The sequence below is a fragment of the Macaca fascicularis genome, chromosome 11 (genome assembly GCF_037993035.2).
Source record: "Macaca fascicularis isolate 582-1 chromosome 11, T2T-MFA8v1.1".
In the NCBI taxonomy this organism is placed as follows: domain Eukaryota; kingdom Metazoa; phylum Chordata; class Mammalia; order Primates; family Cercopithecidae; genus Macaca; species Macaca fascicularis.
The window spans coordinates 17,624,605-17,636,018 of record NC_088385.1 but is presented as its reverse complement, the minus strand read 5'-3'; positions in this window follow the sequence as shown (position 1 = coordinate 17,636,018).

The window sequence follows — 11,414 nt, the reverse complement described above, 5'->3', positions numbered from 1 at the left end:
GGCTTACTGGAATTCAGAAAGAGAAAGATGGCCAGGATGATAGTCTGGAAACTGTGCCCTCTGAGGAAAAGTTGAGTCAGAATGTTGAGTCTGGAAAGGGAAAACTTGGAAGAACAGAATAGCATCTTCAAACGTTAGAAAAGAGCAACGAGAGAGACTTGGCCCCCGCAGACCAGAAACATTCTAAATAACAGTGAATGAATTTGGATTCAATGAAACTGATGTAGTAAGTGTTATTTGATATGTTATTACTTCTGGGGTAAGGTGGACTGAAACATTTTCCCCTCCAGTCAGTGAAAACAAAAAAGTAGTGATTAGAGAAATGTGATTTATGTTTGTACCATTCATTATTAGTGAATGCAAGAAGATTGTGACATGTGTCGGAGCAAGGTAGGAGCAAAATCTCTGTTAGCAGGAAGCCAGGGTTATGAATTTTATAAGAATGTGATCAATTTTATGTTTATGAATGTAATATTAATTTCTCAAGTAGACAAGAGTTTTTTTTAAAGAAAATCAATCTTTAAACTGGTAGAATGGATTTAACTTCAGATACTCATGGAACCTAAGAGGAAAACAGCTATAGTACAAATTTAAAACCCACTGTATCCATAAAAAGGTAGCTCACTCTTCCCACCTCCCCAGGAACAGTAACAGACATTGAAGCCACGCTGTGTCTTCCTTCACAAAGAAGCTACAGCTGGGTGGAAGAGAAAAGCCATCAATTTCTAGTAGTGAACAGAAGCTACAAATTGTTCAAGATACAGTCAGGACAAAGATGCTAAAAATTAACTTTATTTCTAGGGAGTAGCTTGTGATCCCAGGAAAATAGGGAATGGGGCAAGAGCTATTAAGTTTGGCGGGATAATAAGTTAGAAAACCTTCAAAAGGCAGACTTCTGAGCCACACGAAGCATTTATTCGCCGTGATCTATCCAGAGAAAAGCGAGGTCCATCCTCACTGAATTGTGCCCCTCTGTCCAGTATAGTAGAGACACATGGAAATAAAAGAAGGAGTTTAACTACACAGGGTGCAGATAAAAAATCTGGTAAAAAGGCCTTCAGTTCATTGCCTCTTAGTGAACAAAATAGAAATGTATAAACAAAGGATTATTTAATATAAAGCCATCATACCCGAAGAGAGGTAGCTTAATTCTAATTAAGTCTGGGTGCTAACATAAGTGTAGAAGTAAATTTACAACCACTAATCCATGGAACATAGAGAATTGCTGCTGCTGCTGCTGCCGCTGCTGCTGGTGGGAAACCTTGGTCTGCTCAGCAAGTTCAACATACATGAGAAACAACCAAGGATTCCACCAAAACGAATGCCAAAGTGGAGGAGATGCTGAAAATAGAAAAACACAATGCAATAGAAACTCCAGATTTTGAAGCAATACTTGCCCCCCAAAGACTATATTGTCACACATACATGTGCACGCGCACACCCATACACACACAAAATTCTTTTTTTAAAACACAGAAATGTAGGAAAATTAACTAGAAGGAGATTGCAGGGGTGCTCATGTCATCATGCTACTCTTCCCTCGCTTAATCTCCCGTTTCTGCCATCTTGTTTCCCAAAGACGGACCCACTCATTCCACCTCTAAAAGCTCAGCCCTGCCCTGTGTGCAGACGGCCTCACGTGAAGCCTCACATGCCCTCAAGCCTCAGCAGGAGCTGGGCCCAGTGCCTGGGCATTGCATGCTGGGTCCTCTCAGTCACTACGCTTTTCATTGAGGAACATGATCCCAGACTTATTTGGGATCACAGCTCCTCCCTAGAAATGTAAGTAACTTCCAGTTCTCTTAGTCCTGACTATGCCTCGAAAAGCTTAGAGCTTCTACTCTCCACGAAAAATGGATGATTTGGAAATTAAGACCCCATTTCTAATCCCCATTCTCCAGCAAATTAATGTGCCTAGTACTCTCTTTTTTTAAATTCCCTTTGGGAAATGGAGCTTTTTGCCAGAATCTCCTCCTAACTGCTAGGCCCCTGTTACCATGAGCTGACCTTCTAAATTGCACAAATCTAAGTTCCTAGAGAGCTAGGACCATATCTGGTTGGTTATAGCTGAATCCCCAGAGCCTCATGCACAGCTCATGCTCAGCAAATATATTGTTTTCAAATGCGTGAAAGATGGCTACTCCCTTGCCTTGTATTCCCAATCACTCTGTTCTACCCAAGTGCTGAGACCGTCCCTGAGTTAAGTAAGATCTTCTGCTGCCCATTGTGTCCCCAGGATTTGGACAGACTCCGGCATAGTCCTTGGGCAAATGTCTTTTCTGTGAGCCTGGGCCTCAGAATCTCTTATGCACCACTAGAAATTCTGCTGTATCTCTCCCAGAATAAATGGCCTTCTTGGCGATGGTACCCAAGCTACTGAAATTTGGAAGCATTTATCCATTCACTCATTCATTCAACAAACACTTACAGAATGCTAGCTGTTGTGAGGGCACATGCAGCAGAAGTTGCTCTCTCAACAATGTTGAGGAGGAGATTCACAGAGGAGTGATGGGGGGGACGATAAGGAAAACAAAGCTCTTTCCTGATGCTAAGATCCTGTGCTTTTAAAGAAAAAAGTGAGAAAAAGGAAGGGTAAATAACATGATCTGATAATCAATATAAAACGAAGCAACCAGATACTATCATAAAGCAATTGCTTTCATAATTATTATTGCAAAATGTATGAAAACAATAGATGCAAAAGTCTCCTGAGAATGGTAAAACATCTCCCTGTGATTTCCCTGCCAGAACTGCATAATCTGAATCTAATTACCAGGAAATAATGTGCAAGCCCCAATTAGCAGACATTCCACAAAATAACTGACCGATGTTTTTCAAATCTGCCAAGGTCAAAAGGCAAAATAAACACTGTGGAAGTATTGCCGCTTAAAGAGACTACAGAGACTCGACAACTAAGTGCAAATTGCGATCCTGGGAAGAGCCATAAAGGACGTTATAGGAACAGTTAATAAATTTGACTATGAACTATCAATTAGACAACAATATTATATAAATGATATTTGTAATTAACTGTGGTTATATAGGAGAATGTCCTTGTTTTATGAAATAAATGCTGAGGTATTTAAGGGTAAAAGAGCATGATGTCTGCAACTGATTCTCAAGTTGTTTAGATAAAGAGAGAATGATAGAGCAATTGGGGTAAAATATTAACAACTGATTAATTTGGATGGTGTATCAGAATTCCTTCTAATCTTGCACCTTTTGTGTAGGCATGAAATGTTATCTAAACAAAAAGTTATAAAAGTGTGAAATCACTCAGGGAGCTTTGCTCACTTCTGTAAGAGTGTTAAGAGTTAAGGAAGGACTGATAAGTTAAAACGTAGATAACTCCACAAACCCATTTTGCCTACCAAATTATGGGGTCACTATTCAAACAACTGTCCTGTGAATAACAAGTACTTCTGGCAATAAAACACTCCTATGAAATTTAGACACAGACCTGAAGGAGTTCAACAAGATCCAAACAGGAACTACTAAAGGTCATTGTCAAACCTTAAGACTGGTAGCAGAAGGTAAGTTTCTTCCCTGGGCAAGGCCGTCTAGTGAGTACTGCAACCCACTCTCTGATAGAAGGTTTAGAAAACCAAGCTAGAACGTCTAGAATTTATTCCAGAAAACAGATCTGGAAAATTAGCAAAACCTCTTCTTAAACAGTTGCTTTAAAAAAATTAAAATTAACTTTCACTGTGTTGGACACCCTATGAGTTGTTGGTCTTTCATTTCATTGTCAACAGAGCCCTGCAAGACTGGTGTTACCGTCTCTACTTTTACATATGAAGAAAATGCAACTTGAGAATTAGTGTAATTCGTTCTAACTCACAAAGGTAGGAAGTGATGGAAGTAAAATTCCAACACAAGGTCTGTGCTACTTCAAAACCCAACCCATCAAGACAGCACAAATAAACTGCATTTTGAAGAATCAAGTTTCATTAAATGATAACTGAATGCACCCCAAACTCTAAATTAACTAATATTAAATTATTACATGAGAATCTTAATAAGACAGCCCTTAAGGCAAAAGATGACTTTTTATTGACTCCAAACATTGTCAGAAAACTTTTCTTTTCATTTTAATTCAAATATGTTCACATATACACCAGACCTTGGGCTTTTCCCTACGCCAGTTGTTTTCACTGATGGTTCTCTCTCTCTCTCTTTCTGTCTCTCTCAATCTCTCTATCTCTCTCTCCCGCTTCTCTCTCTCCCTCCCTCTGTCCCTCCCTCACTCTCCCACCCCCATCTTTCTCCCTCTCTCGCTCTCTTTCTCTCTCTCTCTCTCTTTCTCTCCCCCTCCCTGCTCCCTGTCCCATTCCCTTGTCTTTTCTCCCTCTTTTAGACTGAGTGGTATAAAGAGTTACAAAGTTTTCTGCTGCCCTCCAGTGGTCTTATCCTGGAAGTGGCAGTCACGATAGGAAAAATAGCAAAACCTTTATAGAAGATAATAATAAAATGACACTTATACTCTTTTAGTGTTTTAAGATCGTGGGCTTCAGGGGACAGCACCTGTGGTTACTGAAAAGTTATTTAACTTCACAGGGCCTCAACAACCACATTTATAAAGGAAAAGTTAAAATATCTCCTCATGGTTGTCCCGTGGGTTGAGATAACACGCAAAAAGGTTTTGAAGTACAGTACTTGCTCAATAAAAGAAAAGTTTTGGGGGCGGAGCAAGATGGCCGAATAGGAACAGCTCCAGTCTCCAACTCCCAGCGCAAGCGACACAGAAGACCGGTGATTTCTGCATTTTCAACTGAGGTACTGGGTTCATCTCACTGGGGAGTGCCGGACGATCGGTGCTGGTCAGCTGCTGCAGCCCGACCAGCGAGAGCTGAAGCAGGGCGAGGCATGGCATTGCCTCACCTGGGAAGCGCAAGGGGGAAGGGAATCCCTTTTCCTAGCCAGGGGAACTGAGACACACAACACCTGGAAAATCGGGTAACTCCCACCCCAATACTGCGCTTTAAGCAAACAGGCACACCAGGAGATCATATCCCACACCTGGCCGGGAGGGTCCCACACCCACGGAGCCTCCCTCATTGCTAGCACAGCAGTCTGTGATCTACCGGCAAGGCAGCAGGGAGGCTGGGGGAGGGGCGCCCGCCATTGCTGAGGCTTAAGTAGGTAAACAAAGCTGCTGGGAAGCTCGAACTGGGTGGAGCTCACAGCAGCTCAAGGAAAACTGCCTGTCTGTAGACTCCACCTCTGGGGACAGGGCACAGTAAACAATAACAAACGCAGCAGAGACCTCTGCAGACGCAAACAACTCTGTCTGACAGCTTTGAAGAGAGCAGTGGATCTCCCAACATGGAGGTTGAGATCTGAGAAGGGACAGACTCCCTGCTCAAGTGGGTCCCTGACCCCTGAGTAGCCTAACTGGGAGACATCCCACACTAGGGGCAGTCTGACACCCCACACCTCACAGGGTGGAGTACACCCCTGAGAGGAAGCTTCCAAAGCAAGAATCAGACAGGTATACTCGCTGTTCAGAAATATTCTATATTCTGCAGCCTCTGCTGCTGATACCCAGGCAAACAGGGTCTGGAGTGGACCTCAAGCAATCTCCAACAGACCCACAGCTGAGGGTCCTGACTGTTAGAAGGAAAACTATCAAACAGGAAGGACACCTACACCAAAACCCCATCAGTACATCACCATCATCAAAGACCAGAGGCAGATAAAACCACAAAGATGGGGAAAAAGCAGGGCAGAAAAGCTGGAAATTCAAAAAATAAGAGCGCATCTCCCCCGGCAAAGGAGCGCAGCTCATCGCCAGCAACGGATCAAAGCTGGACGGAGAATGACTTTGACGAGATGAGAGAAGAAGGCTTCAGTCCATCAAACTTCTCAGAGCTAAAGGAGGAATTACATACCCAGCGCAAATAAACTAAAAATCTTGAAAAAAAAGTGGAAGAATTGATGGCTAGAGTAATTAATGCAGAGAAGGTCATAAACGAAATGAAAGAGATGAAAACCATGACACGAGAAATACGTGACAAATGCACAAGCTTCAGTAACCGACTCGATCAACTGGAAGAAAGAGTATCAGCGATTGAGGATCAAATGAATGAAATGAAGCGAGAAGAGAAACCAAAAGAAAAAAGAAGAAAAAGAAATGAACAAAGCCTGCAAGAAGTATGGGATTATGTAAAAAGACCAAATCTACGTCTGATTGGGGTGCCTGAAAGTGAGGGGGAAAATGGAACCAAGTTGGAAAACACTCTTCAGGATATCATCCAGGAGAACTTCCCCAACCTAGTAGGGCAGGCCAACATTCAAATCCAGGAAATACAGAGAACGCCACAAAGATACTCCTCGAGAAGAGCAACTCCAAGACACATAATTGCCAGATTCACCAAAGTTGAAATGAAGGAAAAAATCTTGAGGGCAGCCAGAGAGAAAGGTCGGGTTACCCACAAAGGGAAGCCCATCAGACTAACAGCAGATCTCTCGGCAGAAACTCTACAAGCCAGAAGACAGTGGGGGCCAATATTCAACATTCTTAAAGAAAAACCCCGTCTCTACTAAAAAATACAAAAAAATAGCCGGGCGAGGTGGCGGGCGCCTGTAGTCCCAGCTACTCGGGAGGCTGAGGCAGGAGAATGGCGTAAACCCGGGAGGCGGAGCTTGCAGTGAGCTGAGATCCAGCCACTACACTCCAGCCCGGGCGACAGCACGAGACTCCCTCTCAAAAAAAAAAAAAAAAAAAAAGAAAAGAATTTTCAACCCACAATTTCATATCCAGCCAAACTAAGTTTCATAAGTGAAGGAGAAATAAAATCCTTTACAGATAAGCAAATGCTTAGAGATTTTGTCACCACTAGGCCTGCCTTACAAGAGACCCTGAAGGAAGCACTAAACATGGAAAGGAACAACCGGTACCAGCCATTGCAAAAACATGCCAAAATGTAAAGACCATCGAGGCTAGGAAGAAACTGCATCAACTAACGAGCAAAATAACCAGTTAATATCATAATGGCAGGATCAAGTTCACACATAACAATCTTAACCTTAAATGTAAATGGACTAAATGCTCCAATTAAAAGACACAGACTGGCAAACTGGATAAAGAGTCAAGACCCATCAGTCTGCTGTATTCAGGAGACCCATCTCACACGCAGAGACATACATAGGCTCAAAATAAAGGGATGGAGGAAGATTTACCAAGCAAATGGAGAACAAAAAAAAGCGGGGGTTGCAATACTAGTCTCTGATAAAACAGACTTTAAACCATCAAAGATCAAAAGAGACAAAGAAGGCCATTACATAATGGTAAAGGGATCAATTCAACAGGAAGAGCTAACTATCCTAAATATATATGCACCCAATACAGGAGCACCCAGATTCATAAAGCAAGTCCTTAGAGACTTACAAAGAGACTTAGACTCCCATACAATAATAATGGGAGACTTCAACACTCCACTGTCAACATTAGACAGATCAACGAGACAGAAAGTTAACAAGGATATCCAGGAATTCAACTCATCTCTGCAGCAAGCAGACCTAATAGACATCTATAGAACTCTCCACCCCAAATCAACAGAATATACATTCTTCTCAGCACCACATTGTACTTACTCCAAAATTGACCACGTAATTGGAAGTAAAGCACTCCTCAGCAAATGTACAAGAACAGAAATTGTAACAAACTGTCTCTCAGACCACAGTGCAATCAAACTAGAACTCAGGACTAAGAAACTCAATCAAAACCGCTCAACTACATGGAAACTGAACAACCTGCTCCTGAATGACTACTGGGTACATAACGAAATGAAGGCAGAAATAAAGATGTTCTTTGAAACCAATGAGAACAAAGATACAACATACCAGAATCTCTGGGACACATTTAAAGCAGTGTGTAGCGGGAAATTTATAGCACTAAATGCCCACAAGAGAAAGCAGGAAAGATCTAAAATTGACACTCTAACATCGCAATTAAAAGAACTAGAGAAGCAAAAGCAAACACATTCGAAAACTAGCAGAAGGCAAGAAATAACTAAGATCAGAGCAGAACTGAAGGAGATAGAGACACAAAAAACCCTCCAAAAAATCAATGAATCCAGGAGTTGGTTTTTTGAAAAGATCAACAAAATTGACAGACCACTAGCAAGACTAATAAAGAAGAAAAGAGAGAAGAATCAAATCAATGCAATTAAAAATGATAAAGGGGATATCACCACCGACTGCACAGAAATACAAACTACCATCAGAGAATACTATAAACACCTCTATGCAAATAAACTGGAAAATCTAGAAGAAATGGATAATTTCCTGGACACTTACACTCTTCCAAGACTAAACCAGGAAGAAGTTGAATCCCTGAATAGACCAATAGCAGGCTCTGAAATTGAGGCAATAATTAATAGCCTACCAACCAAAAAAAGTCCAGGACCAGATGGATTCACAGCTGAATTCTACCAGAGGTACAAGGAAGAGTTGGTACCATTCCTTCTGAAACTATTCCAATCAATAGAAAAAGAGGGAATCCTCCCTAACTCATTTTATGAGGCCAACATCATCCTGATACCAAAGCCTGGCAGAGACACAACAAAAAAAGAGAATTTTAGACCAATATCCCTGATGAACATCGATGCAAAAATCCTCAATAAAATACTGGCAAACCGGATTCAGCAACACATCAAAAAGCTTATCCACCATGATCAAGTGGGCTTCATCCCTGGGATGCAAGGCTGGTTCAATGTTCGCAAATCAATAAACATAATCCAGCATATAAACAGAACCAAAGACAAGAACCACATGATTATCTCAATAGATGCAGAAAAGGCTTTTGACAAAATGCAACAGCCCTTCATGCTAAAAACGCTCAATAAATTCGGTATTGATGGAACGTACCTCAAAATAATAAGAGCTATTTATGACAAACCCACAGCCAATATCATACTGAATGGGCAAAAACTGGAAAAATTCCCTTTGAAAACTGGCACAAGACAGGGATGCCCTCTCTCACCACTCCTATTCAACATAGTGTTGGAAGTTCTGGCTAGGGTAGTTAGGCAAGAGAAGGAAATCAAGGGTATTCAGTTAGGAAAAGAAGAAGTCAAATTGTCCCTGTTTGCAGATGACATGATTGTATATTTAGAAAACCCCATTGTCTCAGCCCAAAATCTCCTTAAGCTGATAAGCAACTTCAGCAAAGTCTCAGGATAAAAAATTAATGTGCAAAAATCACAAGCATTCTTATACACCAGTAACAGACAAACAGAGAGCCAAATCAGGAATGAACTTCCATTCACAATTGCTTCAAAGAGAATAAAATACCTAGGAATCCAACTTACAAGGGATGTAAAGGACCTCTTCAAGGAGAACTACAAACCACTGCTCAGTGAAATAAAAGAGGACACAAACAAATGGAAGAACATACCATGCTCATGGATAGGAAGAATCAATACTGTGAAAATGGCCATACTGCCCAAGGTTATTTATAGATTCAATGCCATCCCCATCAAGCTACCAATGACTTTCTTCACAGAATTGGAAAAAACTGCTTTAAAGTTCATATGGAACCAAAAAAGAGCCCGCATCTCCAAGACAATCCTAAGTCAAAAGAACAAAGCTGGAGGCATCACGCTACCTGACTTCAAACTATACTACAAGGCTACAGTAACCAAAACAGCATGGTACTGGTACCAAAACAGAGATATAGACCAATGGAACAGAACAGAGTCCTCAGAAATAATACCACACATCTACAGCCATCTGATCTTTGACAAACCTGAGAGAAACAAGAAATGGGGAAAGGATTCCCTATTTAATAAATGGTGTTGGGAAAATTGGCTAGCCATAAGTAGAAAGCTGAAACTGGATCCTTTCCTTACTCCTTATACGAAAATTAATTCAAGATGGATTAGAGACTTAAATGTTAGACCTAATACCATAAAAATCCTAGAGGAAAACCTAGGTAGTACCATTCAGGACATAGGCATGGGCAAAGACTTCATGTCTAAAACACCAAAAGCAACGGCAGCAAAAGCCAAAATTGACATATGGGATCTAATTAAACTAAAGAGCTTCTGCACAGCAAAAGAAACTACCATCAGAGTGAACAGGCAACCTACAGAATGGGAGAAAATTTTTGCAGTCTACTCATCTGACAAAGGGCTAATATCCAGAACCTACAAAGAACTCAAACAAATTTACAAGAAAAAAACAAACAACCCCATCAAAAAGTGGGCAAAGGATATGAACAGACATTTCTCAAAAGAAGACATTCATACAGCCAACAGACACATGAAAAAATGCTCATCATCACTGGCCATCAGAGAAATGCAAATCAAAACCACAATGAGATACCATCTCACACCAGTTAGAATGGCGATCATTAAAAAGTCAGGAAGCAACAGGTGCTGGAGAGGATGTGGAGAAATAGGAACACTTTTACACTGTTGGTGGGATTGTAAACTAGTTCAACCATTATGGAAAACAGTATGGCGATTCCTCAAGGATCTAGAACTAGATGTACCATATGACCCAGCCATCCCATTACTGGGGATATACCCAAAGGATTATAAATTATGCTGCTATAAGGACACATGCACATGTATGTTTATTGCAGCACTATTCACAATAGCAAAGACTTGGAATCAACCCAAATGTCCATCAGTGACAGATTGGATTAAGAAAATGTGTCACATATACACCATGGAATACTATGCAGCCATAAAAAAGGATGAGTTTGTGTCCTTTGTAGGGACATGGATGCAGCTGGAAACCATCATTCTTAGCAAACTATCACAAGAACAGAAAACCAAACACCGCATGTTCTCACTCATAGGTGGGAACTGAACAATGAGATCACTTGGACTCAGGAAGGGGAACATCACACACCGGGGCCTATCATGGGGAGGCGGGAGGGGGGAGGGATTGCATTGGGAGTTATACCTGATGTAAATGACGAGTTGATGGGTGCAGCACACCAACATGGCACAAGTATACATATGTAACAAACCTGCACGTTATGCACATGTACCCTACAACTTAAAGTATAATAATAATAAATTAATTAAAAAAAAAAAAAGAAAAGTTTTACCTTATTTAAGCCTGACAACTTTATATAAGGTTAAGGAAACTGACGCTAAGCATAAATTACTTGTTTTTTAAAGTTACTTCAGCCAACATTGTGGGTAGAACTAGACCTATAATTCAAATTTTCATATTCTAATTCTAGTTCTCGTCATGACATCTCAATATTCCAAAGTAACAATTGCTAATAAGGAATCTTAAGAATTTTTGAAGTCTTAAAGGGATATTTTCACACACTGCTAGTGGTTACCATTAAATCTGAAAAACATGCATTCCATTGATTAGTAGTCACATCTCTAGAGCTACATCTTAAAAATTGTGAGAAACACACAAAGATTTATGTAGTTGAAAACAAG